This window comes from Bemisia tabaci, chromosome 1 (genome assembly GCF_918797505.1).
Source record: "Bemisia tabaci chromosome 1, PGI_BMITA_v3".
Taxonomy (NCBI): Eukaryota; Metazoa; Arthropoda; class Insecta; order Hemiptera; family Aleyrodidae; genus Bemisia; species Bemisia tabaci.
This window is the reverse complement of record NC_092793.1, coordinates 28,467,669-28,483,723: the sequence shown is the minus strand read 5'-3', so window position 1 is coordinate 28,483,723 and position 16,055 is coordinate 28,467,669. Positions and strand designations below refer to the sequence as shown.

Here is a 16,055-nt window from a genome sequence, read left to right as displayed (position 1 = left end):
AAATTAGAACTAACCTAGCAATGATTTATTAAAAAAAGAAAGAAAAAAAATGAAAAAAATAAAAAAATAAATTGAAATAAAACATCAGCTGATAGCAAACAAAGGTTACCAAGGAAACCAAGGAATGGAACTTTCATAAAAACAGTTTAGTGGAAAACAGCGTAAGTATGGCACTTACGTTAATTACCGTTTATAAGTAAACGGTAAATTCGATTTAACCGAAAATTTATACAGTTATTCATAAGACCAAAATGGACAAAATTGCAAAATTTGAAGAAGCTAACGTAAATCTAACGATAGTTATCGTGAACGAAAGAATTGCTGACATAGGTCGGGTAACTATTATAGATGGGATGGGATAGGATGGGATGGGATATTGAATAAATCTTCCAAGGTCACTACAAAAAACTACTGTTTCAACAGATTGGGGTTGTTCTTTGTTTTTTTTTTTTTTTTTTTTTTTCACCGACTTGACTTTCACAAATTTAAAAAACCTATCTGCTTCATGGTATTTTAAAGGTATTTCGTGCATTTGTTGCGATTGATCTCCTGTTTTTTATAGCAACTCTAATGACACTGGCAATGCCCAAAGTTGTTCGGTCACTAAGATTATAACGAGTTTTTATTTGAGCCAAATTCTCTGCGGATATTAAGAGTCTTTTGACTTACTCTGTGCGTGAACTCTGATTTTCAATGGCTCGCCATGAGATTGGGTGAGTTCTACCGATTCAGTTTTCTTAGCGACTAATTCTATCCCTTTTTCCTTTGCAACTTTTCAGACCAAAGCGGAACTTACTTGCTGTTTCATTTTTGAATCTAACGAGACATCGATAATGTCAGAAATGTTAATTAACAATGCAGTTTTACTAAAGTCATATTTTAAACCAGCTTTTAATTTGGTGAAACAATCTGAACAGCGTTTCTCAGCGCTTTTTTGGGGGGTCACTTCGCCTGACGTTTGCCTTCTACGTTTCTGCTTCGGGGTCACAGAAAAAAATTTACGTGTTACGCTACTTAACGAGAATAGTAAATTTTCGATCACAGGCTTTTGAAGCCCACATAAGGGGCACTCACACGAATTCTGGCCAGTATTATCCTGACTAAGGGGCACTCACACGAATTCTGGCCAGTATTATCCTGACTTCGAGAATTTTTTTTTAATACGAACAATGACAAATCAAGTTTATTAACAATTGACTAACCGCTACTGATGTAAAACCTACATTTTGCACACGGTTAACAATAGTTTTCATGATTGTATTTGGGTATCAACGTTTAAAGTTGAATTTGTAAAGCCTCGGTTATTTTTAAAAATGTATCCCCTCTCCTTGAACAAAGGAGACATGTAGAACGACGGTTTTTATCATGAGTTTTAATGTGGTTAAGCCCCATAATTAGAATAGAATTTTAAAATTAAAAATAAATCATCAAAATGACAAAAGAAATATAGGATGAAATCTTTTGGAACTTCCGGAAGAGATTAAGAAATGAAAGCGTCTGCCACCACACTCAACGTGTTACCTCCGAGCCCAAAATTTTCGATTTGAAAACTTGGCAACGTTGCAACGAGAGGAAAAAATATTTTTCAGCCATGAAAATTTCAGGACATTTTAACCTCATATCGGAGAATAACAGAATAAAAATTCAGATTGATCCAAGAAGCAGGGGGTCAGTGTCACAATTTTTTTCGCAAAATCCGTAATTTTGAAGTTTGAAACTTTGCAACATTGTAAGGGGAGCAAAAAAAATTTCTCGGTCATGAAAATTTTAGGGAAGTCGTACTTTACAACAAAGAATAACATACTGAAAATGCAGATCAATCCAAGATGAAATGGGGCAGGGGGGAATTTAGTTGCCCTACATGAGCCTAAAACAACCATAAAATCGCGATTATTTCTCTAGGAGCTCCAACAACCAATTGCGAAATTGTGGTTTTTAGTATCTGGTAGTGCTCCTCTTGACATTCCAGCTCAAATTTTTACGTCACGACCAACTTCGAGTTAAACCAGACCCCGGAGCACCGTGTAAGAATGTCCTTCTGTTTCGTGTGATACCACATACCTACTCACGAGTTTGAATAGTTGCTCGGTTGAATCCACGTGAGAAGAAGTGAGAAACCACATAATCTTCATCTCAATATCGCAATAGATACGCTACATTTCTGGTGAATTACCAACAAAAAGGGGATAATAAGTATTCTCTTTTCATCTCAAAATAGCGCGAGGTAGTTTATTTGCACGGCGAAATTTTGAAAAAATGAAAAATCACGCGATATTCACCGTAAAATCGCGGCGAATACGGAGCCTATCCAGCGGTTTTGAAAATCAAAGCAAATTACCTATTATTCTTCGCAGTATCGCGACAAAAACGCTAATTTTCCAACAGTTTTCATTTAGATCACAGAGATTACAAAATTTTCATCTCATCGTCGTGGAAAATACGCGACTTCTCTATCGATCCAAGTAAAATATTAATGAACGTAAGTAATATACATTATACAGGGTGTCTCACGAGAAAGGAGCCACCTGGAATATCTGGCGAACGGGATGAAATTTCGAAAACCGGTAAGAGACGTGTTCGTTTATATCGCGGGGGACACCTTTTGACGTATTTTAAATTTCCTCAAACTGCGGGAGGGGCGCAAGGCGGGGGTGCTCCTCCCGTAAATCGAACTTTTCAAATGGCACTCCGATATTTTTATTTCAGAAATCGATTCTACGCAAAGAACAAGCTACCCTGTCCAAACCGGATGTAAATCGGACAATTTTTCAACGATTGGCAGAGGTTGAAACATTTTTCTAATGCTCTTTTCAAAAAATCCCCACGCCGGATGGGATTGCTGTATCAAACCAAACTCTCCGCCAAAAAATCTCTTAAGCAGTGCCCTTTTGATAAAAAAAAGAAAAAAAATCCGCTGTACTCGAAAACTGGAGCACGCGGAGCCCTTTTCTTCGACATTAAGATGAGTTCTACCGAACATTTCCGAGGGGCGCTCATCGGGAGGGAGTAGTAAGTTTTAGACACGAATCAGCATTCTTTATTCTGAAGCATAAGAAACCAAGTCCATGGAGAAACAGCTAAATAGAAAAATAAATGGATTACCTTCTTTCAGGTGCGTGTCAATGATTTAAGCCGCACCTGATGTTTTCATGAATGTTTAAAATCAGTTGTTACTCATCAGAACATTTATTTTCAAAAAGGAGAAGTTTAAACTTCCCGTTTATTCTTCAACGGTCATTCAAAACCAACTCCAGAAAATTGTCACGCACTGCGGAAAAATAGCGTTCTCAAGAACTTCAAGGTCCGGCTCAAAATTATTGAAACCCACCTGAAAGAAGGTAATCCATTTATTTTTCTATTTAGCAGTTTCTCCATGGATTTGTTTTCTTATGCTTCAGAATAAAGAATGCTGATTCGTGTCCAAAACTTACTACTCCCTCCCGATGAGCGCCCCTCGGAAATGTTCGGTAAAACGCATCTTAATGTTGAAGAAAAGGGCTCCGCGTGCTCCAGTTTTCGGGTACAGCAGATTTTGTTCTTTTTTTATCGAAAGGGCACTGCTTAAGAGTTTTTTTGGCGGAGAGTTTGGTTTGACACGGCAATCCCATTCGGCGCACTATGGTCTGGGAGCGCCGAATTGTGGCCATATATGAGGAAATGGTCAGATTAAAATGAAACTTAGGGTACCTATGTTTTTAGGGTCGCTAAATTCAAATTTGACCTCAGATTTACAAAATTCTCAAATACAAGATGGCGGCAGACCCGTAAAACTTAAAATTTTGAAAAAAATTCTAACTCTGATTTGGATGCCATATTAAATGACAGTTAGGCATAGGCGTAACTAGGTCATTTTGCTGGGGGGGGGGGGGGGCTGGCCCCCCACCACTGGGGGGTATGGAATATTCCCCAGCTCAATGTGGGGTCCGGGGGGCCTCCCCCGAACCCTTTGAAATTTTAACTCTATATGAGCGCATTTCGAGGCACTTGTGGCGCTAATCTTCCTTCAATTTCTGCCTAAAAATCACCCAGTTTTATGCATTTTAAGGTTAAAATACTTTGAAATTGTTGCATTCAACAGGTTATACTATTTATAGGCATATGTTAGGCATGGTTGAGTAACATACTGATACTGAATACATACAAACATACTACATGTTTACTAATTGCCGAAATATTTACTTTCTATCTGTGACGCATGAAAAATGCAAATATTAAAAGGTAAAGAAGAAAAAGAAAACACTGTTTGTAATGCTTCTTTTGATGGTATAAGCTTGCTGCGTGCAGTAAAATTAGTAAACTAACAATGTGTTGCGTTCAGTTAGGTCACGCAACTAAACTAACCTCCCGGGGAAACGAGAGGTATAGCCAGATTTGAAGGCGTTCTAAGCGTTCGGTTGGGTCACGCAACTAAACTAACCTCCCGGCTGCGGTCGGTTGGGTCATGCAACTGAACTAACCTCCCGGCAAAGCGGGAGATATCGCCAGATTTGAAGGCGTTCTAAGAGTTCGGTTGGGTCACGCAACTTAACTAACCTCCCGGCAAAGCGGGATGTATCGCCAGATGTGAAGGCGTTCTAAACGTTCGGTTGGGTCACGCAACTAAACTAACCTCTCGGCAAAACGGGAAGTATCGCCAGATTTGAAGGCGTTCTAAACGTTCGGTTGGGCCACGCAACTAAACTAACCTCTCGGCAAAGCGGGAAGTATCGCCAGATTTAAAGGTGTTCTAAGCGTTCAGTTGGGTCACGCAACTAAACTACCCTCCCGATAAAGCGGGATGTACAGCCAGTATTTGAAGGTTCTCCCAGCGTTCACAAACTAACAGTTAACTAAACGTTCACTAAAACTTGCCAGGCTCCAAAAGATTTTCAGGTAAAACTAACATTTATTTCAGTCATATAAGATTAAGCAGCCGACTGCGATGTGAGCCTTATAAATGCATTATCTTTTACACCAAGGAACTAAAAGTTCTGGTTCATCCAAAAAAAAGCACCTATCTGCACCTATCCATTCCCTCTGCAAGAGACTAGTTTGGTCGTTTGAACGTCGCCAGACTACACTTTGCTGGCTCATTTTTGCACAAATGCCGCGTTTACCAGAGCAAAAGGCTTAAAAATGAGTATTTTTCCCAGAAAAAAATAAGAATTTATCGTAATTGGATAAATTCACCAATTTATTTTTTTGTTTATTAGTCCTGACTTGAGCATAATATACACACTCAGTACGATGGTATTCGTGTTGACAAGACATTTAGATGCATACCTAAAGGGAAGCAGAGAAGAGGAGTGGGGGGAAGGTAAAGGCCAAGGTATAGAGTGCCATCTCCCTCAACAGAAACGTCCCCCCAAACATGTTCATTTCTGGCATTTTTTTTTAAAAAAATATCGAACTCTTTGATCGTCAGACCTTGCTACGAAAAGTTTTGGGGCATACTTTAAAATATCTAAAAATTAACAGCCTTGACATTTTTATATTTCTTGGAAGCAGTTGAACCATTCTGCGCTAATTTTTATGGTTACAAATGTTATTATAAAGATTTTAGGTGGAATGATAAACTTGAACTATTTTATAAAATAAATACAAGAAAGCGGAACTACAATTGCTACTGAGATCTAATATCCGTGCTTGAATTCCTTTCCCGATCAGTCCTTCCCAAGCAATCTCCCCGTAATATGGCTTGCGATCATCAAGCGCGAGTTTCCTCGGCGGGAGTCTAACTCGGGATCTCCTGATCATAGGGCTAGCACTATAACCATTACACCACAGGAAGGCGAGTTGGTAAATTTGTATACATGTAAAAGCTCAAGAATGAAAAAATGACCTTCGTTTTATCCAGTTGTCATCATTTCTCTAGAGAAAATATAATTTCGCTTGAAAATGTGTTTTCTCGCCAAAAAATCCAATTTTCCTGAAAACTGGCAACTGCTGGAAGAAAATGGGCATCATTTTTGGATTCAGCAACCAAAATTACATAAGATTCGCCCCATATCCAACTTTGACCTTGCCGCATCTCTCTCATCTTGTTGCATAGCGAAATCGGATTACTCAGAAAATCACGAAACCGCTGCACTGAAAGGACCAAAAAAGGCCCCAGACGCAAAAATACGCAAAAAAACAATAATATCCTGTTAGAGGAACATATGAGCTTCATTCCTGCACCGATAAGAGCGTGTTAGCTGCTGTTAGTGATAACTAAAAGGTAAGGTGAAGGCCATTTTTTGGCTAAATTAGGACAAAACTTTGAAGTCTCGTGGTGGTCATAAAATTAATCTTAATACTAAAAACGATTAAACTATCAAAAAGTGCTCCCTTTGAGCTTTCTGTTCCATATTTGATCGAGGATCCATGCCGACTTTCAACATAACAGCACAAGGTAATATGTGGTGATGTTCACCTCGAATTCTCACATTTTTTCATTTACCTCATCAGAGTATGTGAAGTTGGCCACCATATATCTGATCTTAAGAACACTTTAAAAAATTCGATAGGTCATTTCACATTTGCCAAGGGATGTAGATAAGGGCTGCATGCTAGGTTGCCAGATTTTTGCACTTTCAAAAATCGGATTTTTGGCCACGATTTGGCGCTCTCAAACCATTGTGCGGCGTGGGGATTTTTTGAAAAGAGCATTAGAAAAATGTTTTATCCTCTGCCAATCGCTGAAAAATTGTCCGATTTACATCCGGTTTGGACAGGGTGGTTTGTTTTTTTGCGTAGAATCGATTTCTGAAATAAAAATATCGAAGTGCCTTTTGAAAAGTTTGATTTACGGGAGGAGCACCCCCGCCTTGCGCCCCTCCCGCAGTTAGGGAAAATTTAAAATACGTCAAAAGGTGTCCTCCGCGATATAAACGAACACGTCTTATACCGTTTTTCGAAATTCCAACCCGTTCGCCAGATATTCCAGGTGGCTCCTTTTTCGTGAGACACCCTGTATGATAGGCGAGTATCTATAATCCCCCTTCAATTTCGTGTGAAACCACATACCTACTCCGGTGCTCGAATAGTTGCTTAGTTGATTCCGCGAGTGAAGATGTGAGAAACCATGCAATTTTCATCATTCGGTGAAAAATTACGCGTTCCTCACCTGAACATCGCGACACGAACGCGAATTTTCCATTTCCAATATTTGAATCAGATCATGAAGTTCACAAAATGTCCATCTTAAAATGGTGGAAAATAAAAGAGTCTTCTATAGATGCGAGCATAGTATTCATAATCGTCAGTAACTTGAGATGGGCGAAAAGCTAAGTTTTTCATTGCATTTCACGTGATTACCGCAGACCTACTTCGGAGTTTGAAAAACTATTAAATCCCCAATACGGGAAGAAAATGTGATCCGGCGCGGCGAGTTTCAGATATGTTTAGGTCGCAGGCAAATAGTAAAATCAGGCATTTTGTCAAATGCCTAGGAATATAGTTAAATTCTGACGGTCACAAAATTTTGTGAATTTATGGCGGAGAGCTCACGAGTTCTCAATATTTTAGGAAAAATAACTCATCAAACCTACGAACTCTTTCTGTCTATTCCTCTTCATTTGCTTTCTCATATTTTTAAATGTTGAAATTCTAAAAATTCTGTCACATAACATGCTGCAAATTTTTCAAGATATAAGTGTCTGCTCAGGAGCTAAAAATCATTTAAAATACTATTGTGTGATGCAAATTTTTACTGAGAATTTATTCTTACGGGAACGATTAAATGTTTTGTCTAAATTAGGAAAAGAATCGGAATTTCAATCTCAGTTAGAATATTTAACCATTTGCTGAGGCATTTGAAAAAGTGGCTGATTTTACTATTTGCCTGCGACATTTACATTCTATCTTTTAAATTTCGTATAAAGAGTTCAGACATGATATACATACCGATTAGCAGCTTACAGCACACACGATGCCATTCTAGAAAAAAGAAAATAAAAAAATTGTTAGGTTTTTCCTTGGCATAAAATAAATGGAGACTACGAACAATCAAACTAAGCATCAGGGTGTCTAGCAATTTTCACAGATAAAAAGAAAAAAAAAAAACTTCTCTGACATTTCCTTGATTTCCCCAACAAAAACGGTCAAGAAACTAGAAAGAGAACCTAAAATCCCCTATAGGAAAAATATTCCTAATATTGCGACACGGTTGGACTGAATATATGTAAGTGAGAATGTGTTCATGTTTTAGGAATATATGTAACAAATAGAGTAACATAGATAGTGCCTTAACTTATATGAGATATTTTTGCATCATTTTTAAAATTTATAAGACATCATCAGAAATTCGGGTACAAATTTGATAGAAATTTCCGCTGGAGTAAAATTCGCAAAACACTTTCCGAAAAAAATCGTGTTTTTCGATTTCCCTGACATACAAACAAAAAAAATTCCCCGACATGTCCCGGTTTTTCCGGTCGCTAGACACCCTGTTAAGGGACATAACCTTAGAATAGACAACGAGGAAAATATAAATGGCCGAAAAAATTAACGAAGAGACAGTTTCGAGCAATGGTGTAGTGAGGAGAGAGCAAAGATTATACCAGGAACCTTCGTTACGTAATCCTCTTCATTATTCCTGCGGAGAAATTCTATCGACGGTGCCAAAAACTTCGAGGGGAAAAAGGCTCTGTTTTGCTCAGAAAATTAGGAAAACTGACTTGCTCAGGTGGGGAGAAGATAAGAGTGCGCAGTGGCGTGCCGTGCTTTGCGTAATTTCAATTGATCTGCCATTTAAACCTATGGAAAATGATCGATAAACAGGGTGTTCGCAACGAACGCCTCAATAATCGATTCTTTACCATAGCTTCAAATGGAGAAATATCGATAATCGACGCCTCGCCACTGGAGTGTAGAGATCGGGAGCAGACTAATCGCTGAAGCTAACATAACCGATCCCATGAACGATCACTGGAAAAAAAACACATTGGATCTTGAGTCCAGACTCTTGAAAACATTGACAAGAAAATATACTCTTGATTTAATCGGATTTTTGCTTGAATCAAACCGAAATCCGCTTAAAGTAAGAGGCTTGGTTCTTGATTTAAGCTAGATTCTGATTGAATCAAGAGTACTTTTTCTTGTCGATGTTTTTAAGAGTATGGACTCCAGATCCAATGTGTTCTTTTTTCCAGTGATGTATTTCGCAAGAGAAAGACAATATACGATCCAGTAGGTTTCTGAGATTTTTATGCAGCACTTGGAAAATTGGTGACTATCTTTCGATGATTTTTAAGAAAAGAAATCTTGATTATTATCATTCGTTTTTCGAGAGTTGAGGTGTGGAGAGGGGGGGGGGAGGGGGTTGAGTGTTTAGGTGAGGGACCGCGGAATAATTTGGGCTACCAAAAAATCTCCTAATTTCCGTACTTTATTGAGAATTTCGATTTCTCCCATCAAGCACTGGAAAAAAAAGTAGCTTGGATCTAGAGTCCAGACTCTTAAAAAACATTGACAAGAAAAAATACTCTTGATTCAATCAGATTTTTGCCTCGATCAAGAACCAAGCCTCTTAATCTAAGCGGATTTCCTATTGATTCAAGCAAAAATCCGATTGAATCAAATGTATTTTTTCTTGTCATTGTTTTCCAGAGTCGCGACTCTGGATCCGAGCGACTTTTTTCTCCAGCGAGTCCAATTTCTGCCCAAGCAACGACGCACACTGGACAGAGTCAGTAGAAGTCGGACATAATCTGGTAACTTTGAAAGCTTGGTTTTCAAAAGTATGAAACAAAAAAGCTCGAGAGTGGTTCCATTTCTTCGTGAGACTTTCACTGTGAGACGTCTCTCGAAATTGAATTTGTGATGAATTAAAAATCAAAAGAAATAGCCAAAAAGTTCATGTTAGACTTCTTTTGACTCGATCCACTGTGCGACGGCTGTATCTTCTTTGTTTTTTTTTTTAATTTTGATACATATCTTGGGAGCAAACATGTAAGGCGCCTCAGAGGGATACAAGAAAGCCCTGCAGACCGATTAAGTATTGAAATTTGATGTAAATGTAATGTAATGTATGTATGTGTATGTGTAAATTGAAAGAAAATAATGGAAAAACTATTAGATACGTACCAGAAGAGGGTTATCCGATTGCCCGACGCCAAGCTGAAAGCACTCGCAACTTCATCACTGAAACCGCACTTTAGACTGAAAAAATTACAGATTCACCAGGTTCTGAATTATGCGTGGTTAACTAACTTAAATTCTGCCCAAATAAGGTGTTTACATGTTATATCGTGGAATGAAGACAGGAGAGGCAAACCATGAAAATAAAATGATTAGGTACAATGATAGTTTAAGGCTTATAGAACGAAACCAGAGAAATAAAAATCATGATGCATGTCTTAAGAGCATGCCGAGCATGTTATGCATTATTAAGATGCCACATGCGATGCATACGATGCATTATTATGATTATGTCAATTTGTGCGGCAAATGCAATATTTTTCATCAATTATTGTGTTTGTTTCAATAAATTTGGTTACTTGGAATCATGAGAAAGTAACGATGACTTTGCTTTTGTAGACATGATAAAACATAACTTGATTAATTATTAATTAACGTTAAATCATTATGAGTCATGACTTATGAGTCATGACTCGCATCAGAGTTTTCGTTTCGCTAATGAGCACTTGAGTGTGCCGTTTTACTTACAAATGCCTTACTTTGCCTTCGTATGGTGTGGAGACTGAGACTACGGAACTAAAATCTCTGATGAAACGGACGGAAACCTACAATTTAGAAGTTCTTGGTTGGAATTACATATTTTTCGAGGTCTCTGATTGATTACTAAGAATCTGACAAATATTTTGCGGAATATTACTGCGTGCACGATAAAATTTGCTGAAAAAAAGGCAGAATTCATCAGGGCACATCGCTCAGAGCCGTCACTTGAGGCAATTTTCTTAAGACGCTGATTTTCGACGACAGAAAAATCATATAAAAACAAGAAAGCTCATTACTAAAATCTACTAAAATCAAGCTTAACTAAAAGCTCTGATGTAACGGCCGGAAACCTACAATTTAGAAGTTCTTGGATGGAATTACATATTTTTCGAAGTCTTTGATTGATCACTAAGAATGTGACAAATATTTCGTGGAATATTACTAAGTGCACGATAAAATTTGCTGAAAAAAGGCGGAGTTCATTAGGGCGCATCGCTAAGTGCCGTCACCTGAGGCAATTTTCTTAAGACGCTAATTTTCGACGACAGAAAAATCATATAAAAACAAGAAAACTCATATTGATAACATATCGCTACGGATTTTCTTTCCATTTCTCGAAAATGGATGAGGAAGTGAATAGATAGATAGATACATAATAAATGAAGAAAATTACGAAGAACGAAGCTTATTAGGCCATTTAAAATTCTCTCAGTCAACACTGGAAAAAAATTGGCTTGGATCTTGAGTCCTGACTCTTGAAAACAATGACAAGAAAAAATACTCTTTGATTCAATCGGATTTTTGCTTGAATCAAAAAGAAAACCGGTTAAATTAAGAGGCTGGGTTCTCGATTTAATCGAGAGTACTTTTTTTTGTCAATGATTTTAAGAGTCTGGACTACAGATCCAAGCTACTTTTTTCTCTCGATGTTCAAGGTTAATCAAGATATGCAAGATAAGGAGGTGCACTAACTAATATCAAAGGCACACCACATATTTTCTTAAAGCTTACAGATAGGTGTATAAAAATATCAGCAGTCTGGCATAATAAGAATTTTTTTAAACTTTACTCCCTGATTTTTTGTAAAAAAGGTTCTGAATAGTTGCACGGCGGTGAAGAATAGTATTGAAATCAGGGCTACCGATACACTTACTCGCGTTTCGCGAACTTTCCTCTCACCAGCAAATACCTGTTCCAAATTGTCCTCACTTACAACTCATCGTCCTCGATTTTTATCATTTCTACTCACCGTTCTCGGTTTTACTCACTCTTGCTCACTGTTTCTCAACTTAACTCACTCTTGCTCACTGTTTCTCAACTTAACTCACTCTTTACTCACTGTTTCTCAACTTAACTCACTCTTTACTCACTGTTTCTCAACTCGCACTTTACTCACTGTTTCTCAACTTAACTCACTTTTTACTCACTGTTAAATAACTTAGCTTACTCTTCACTCTCTGTTCCTTAACTTTACTCTCTCTTTGCTCATTATCCTCAATTTGACTCGCATATCACTCGTATAAATTGCAAGCGGAACTAGTTCTCACAGAATAATGCTCATTATCGATCATCATCATTCTATCGATCGCTTCAACACTCTTCGAGACACTGATGGAAAGTTTCACTAGCCGATATTCAAATTAAGATAAGTAACTAAATTAAAGTATATCAAATACACCGGCAGAGTGACTCTGAAAGAATCTGAAGCTTAAAAAATTTAAAATTGTAAACTGGAATAATTCAGTAACAAATAAAATAAAAAACTTGGCAAATTTTAACCAATGAAAATTAAAATAACGAATAAATTAACCTAAAAAATCAAATTTTTATAAGTACAGATAAAAGAGGTAAGACAGGACTACCGTACTGAGGAAGTACGCCGTATGAACCTTTAGACGCTGCCAAATTTCCTTCGACAAATCACGAATTTTCAGGAAAATTTGTAAATATTCATCTTTCACTTTTTCATAGCATTTTGATGCTTATTTGATCTAAAAGCTATGAAAAATATTCAAAACTTTCTTGAAAAATAAATACTTTCTGAGAGGAAATAAGGCAACATGCGAATGCTCATACGGCGTTTTTTCTTAGCACAGGAGAGTTGGACGTTCTTCTTGTTGCTGCTTCTTCCGGTCCTTCTTCTTCTACCGCTGTTTTCCTTTTTCCGCCTGCGCTTCTGCTTCTTCCTTCTACGTCTTCCTTCTACGTCTTCATCCACATATTCTGTTTTTTGCCTGCTGTTTCTTTTGCTGCTGCTTCCTCTCCTGCAGCTCTTGATGTTTCTGTTTCTTCTGTATCTTCAATTATTGCTGTTTCCTCTCACTCCTTTTACGTGAGTAGCGTTTTGAATGACATGAAGATTTTACTTTTCTAGCGCAAGAAAGGGAGCTTTGAGCCCCGCACTCTCCACCTTATTTGTGATCCTCTGTGAAACAGGAAGATGGCGATGATTGACCTTGCGGCCGGAGATCCATGCAAGTACTTCAATCATTGTTGGTAAGAGATCCCGTAAAGAAGGAAAGTTTGATGAGCAGAATGAATTGTGACGATGTAAATGCTGACGCATCAATCTGGCGAAGCTCCGGTAAAGAGGTCATTCCCAGAATGGAGCAAGTTGTGTGGCTGGTGTGACACTGTAGTGCTGTTGTTAAAATGAGGGACAGGATGGAAGGATACAGGACAGCTTTGAGTTTTATTAAGTAGGTTACTTACGAGTTATGTCGACAACTTCATCTAGTACATGCGGGAAATTCGGATGAATGGGCAAGTTAATGAGACGCGGAATAGAAGAAGAGAAGATGACAAGGAGAGAGAGAGAGAGAATTGAAAAAAAAGAACTTTTCTATAATCAAGAGTAAGTGAATGTCTCACCTCCTCCGGTCAGTCGGTCGGTCCGTCGATCGATCAGACAGTCGGTCCGTCAGTCCGTCGTCCAGTCAGTCCGTAAGTCGGTCGGTCAGTCCGTTAGTCGGTCGGTCAGTCGGTCAGTCGGTCAGTTAGTCAGTCAGTTAGTTAGTCGGTCAGTTATCAGTTAGTTAGTCGGTCAGTTAGTTAGTCAGTTCGTTAGTCGGTCGGTCAGTCAGTCAGTCATTCGGTTAGTCATTCGATCAGTCATTCGGTCAGTCATTCGGTCAGTCATTCGGTCAGTCATTCGGTCAGTCATTCGGCCAGTCAGTCGGCCACGGTAAAAGACAAGTTTGCCCCTGAAACCGAAGGGGCGGTAAAAAGGCATCACCTAACTCTTTTCATGTCTCATAACTGCCAAAACGGCAGTTACAAGACACGAAAATAGCTAGATGGTACCACATACCCGCCGACTCGCGTTGCAGAGGTAGACTAGTTTTTCCCGCAGCAGGTAACCATGCCCTGGTAAAAGCTGCGATAGTGATTGTTCCAAACGCGTGCGATCAGGACAATCGCATGATCATCAACCATGGGCACGTACCCACGTTTGATGACAACACGATCATCCTGAAGGTACACATACTCAGAGCACTCACGATCACTCCTTTGACCAAGGCAAACGCGAGGTAATTCAAGGTCGCTGACCACAGATCATAAGGTCACCCATCGCCATCCACGGGCATGGCCTCTGGTCGGGGCGGAGTCTGCGGATCCCCCCTACTAGTGCTCCCCACACGGATCCGAAGTCCGGCGCTCGGGCGACGACCGAACGCCGAACGGTAAGGTCCAGTTACACGATCAAATTGAGCCATCAAAATGGGCCTCCCATTGGTCGCATTAGAATGCGACCAATGAGAGGCCCAATTTGATGTCTCAATTTGATCGTGTAACTGGACCTGTCGTTCGGCGGGTCGTCCACACGATCGTCGGACGGACCGTCGTGGGGGCACTTTTACCTGAACTAACGGCGGTTCTGCCGCGCCGAGCGCCACGGCTGTGAATGCAAGTCGCTGCCGAAACGGAACTTTCGGGACCTCCTGAAGCCCGTGTCACACTCACAGTGGGGGCGTCGATGCCTCCATCCAACAGGGTCCATGTCCCATGGGGCACGTACCCTGTTACAAGGATAGAGGCAGCGAAGCCCATACTGTGAAGGTGACACGGGCTCTTACGCCGATTTCGCACATCGCAAATGGGCAGAGGCGTGGCGTGTTTTGCGATATATCGATTGATATGCCATTTAAACCTATGGAAAAGGGTCGATTATCAGGGTGTTCGCAGCGAACACCTTAATAATCGATTCTTTACCATAGGTTTAAATGGCATATCAATCGATATACCGCAAAGCACGCCACGCCACTGCAAATGGGAGCTGAGACGATGAGCATTGACCTCATATCCATGAGGTCCGATCTCATCGTATCAGCTCCCATTTGCGATGTGCGAAACCGGCTCGTACCTCTTGCTCCCTGACGCCATATTTTGTGTCAAAACGGCATGCGATATATCGCATCAATTGGTTCCATTTTTTCAGCTGCTCGTCATTTTTCTCCAATTTTGAGATCGCAATTCTGTTGTCAGGAGACTAAAGCACTCACTTACCAATTTTAACAAAGAAATTCAACGTAATGAAGGCGTGGTTTTTTTAGAGAGAAAACTTCGCATTCGATACTGCACTCGAATGCGATATTTTCTCTCTAAAAAAACCACGCCATTATTACGATGAATTTCTTTTTTCAAATTGGTAAGTGAGTGCCCAAGTCTCTTGACAACAGAATTGCGATCTCATAATTGGAGAAAAATGACGAGTAGCTGAAAAAATGGAACCAATTGACGCGATATATCGCATGCTGTTCTGACACAAAATATGGCGTTCATCAAATCACCTGAATGGACACACCCCTTCGGGGATTTCTGTCACTTTACCAGGGCTGCAAAATTTTCTCGATCGCATGGCAGCTCACGTGAGAATTGGAGAAGGACTGAAAAATTTGGGGAGGTTTTTTTCTGTCTTTTCTCCATTAAACCCATTTCCATCAATTGCCCGAGTAGCACTGATTGCCATAAGTAGCAATTACATTGTAACAATATTGCAATTCCACTGAGTGATGTGTATGTTGCCCAGCTCCTATTTGAAGGGGCCCCGTTTATTGAAACTTGTTGCAATTTTTCAATGCATTGCATATTGCCTATCTTTCTGACACATGGAACTCATTTTGTTGATTGTTTTAAATCAGCATAAATCGACTAAATGATGTAAAAATGTTGCAATTTAATGGTAAAAAAATTACAATTGTATTGAACATTGCACTGTGCTACTTGGGTTGGGGGAAGAAAATTACACGTGGCACGTGGTTTTCGTTTTGACTGTCTTTGAAGCGCGCTGCTTTTCGGGAAGGAACTATCAAGCACGCTTTTTCATGTGCTGGAAGGAAGTCTATTAAGTGCGCTGTTTCAAATGCTGGAAGGAAGTCTTTCAATAGCGCTACTTTTAGGGGAAAAAACTGTTA

General features: G+C 39.4%; 1 protein-coding gene across 1 annotated transcript in view; it reads right to left on the bottom strand.

The window, feature by feature from the left end:
* Positions 1-16,055, bottom strand: part of PICK1 (protein interacting with PRKCA 1) — a 77,495-nt gene that overhangs the window by 23,711 nt on the left and 37,729 nt on the right. The window contains exons 13-14 of the mRNA XM_072299354.1: positions 10,048-10,122; positions 7,867-7,899 (exon numbers count right to left, since the gene is read on the bottom strand). The gene's annotated coding sequence lies outside the window, so the exon portion shown is untranslated. The remainder of the gene's footprint in view (positions 1-7,866; positions 7,900-10,047; positions 10,123-16,055) is intronic.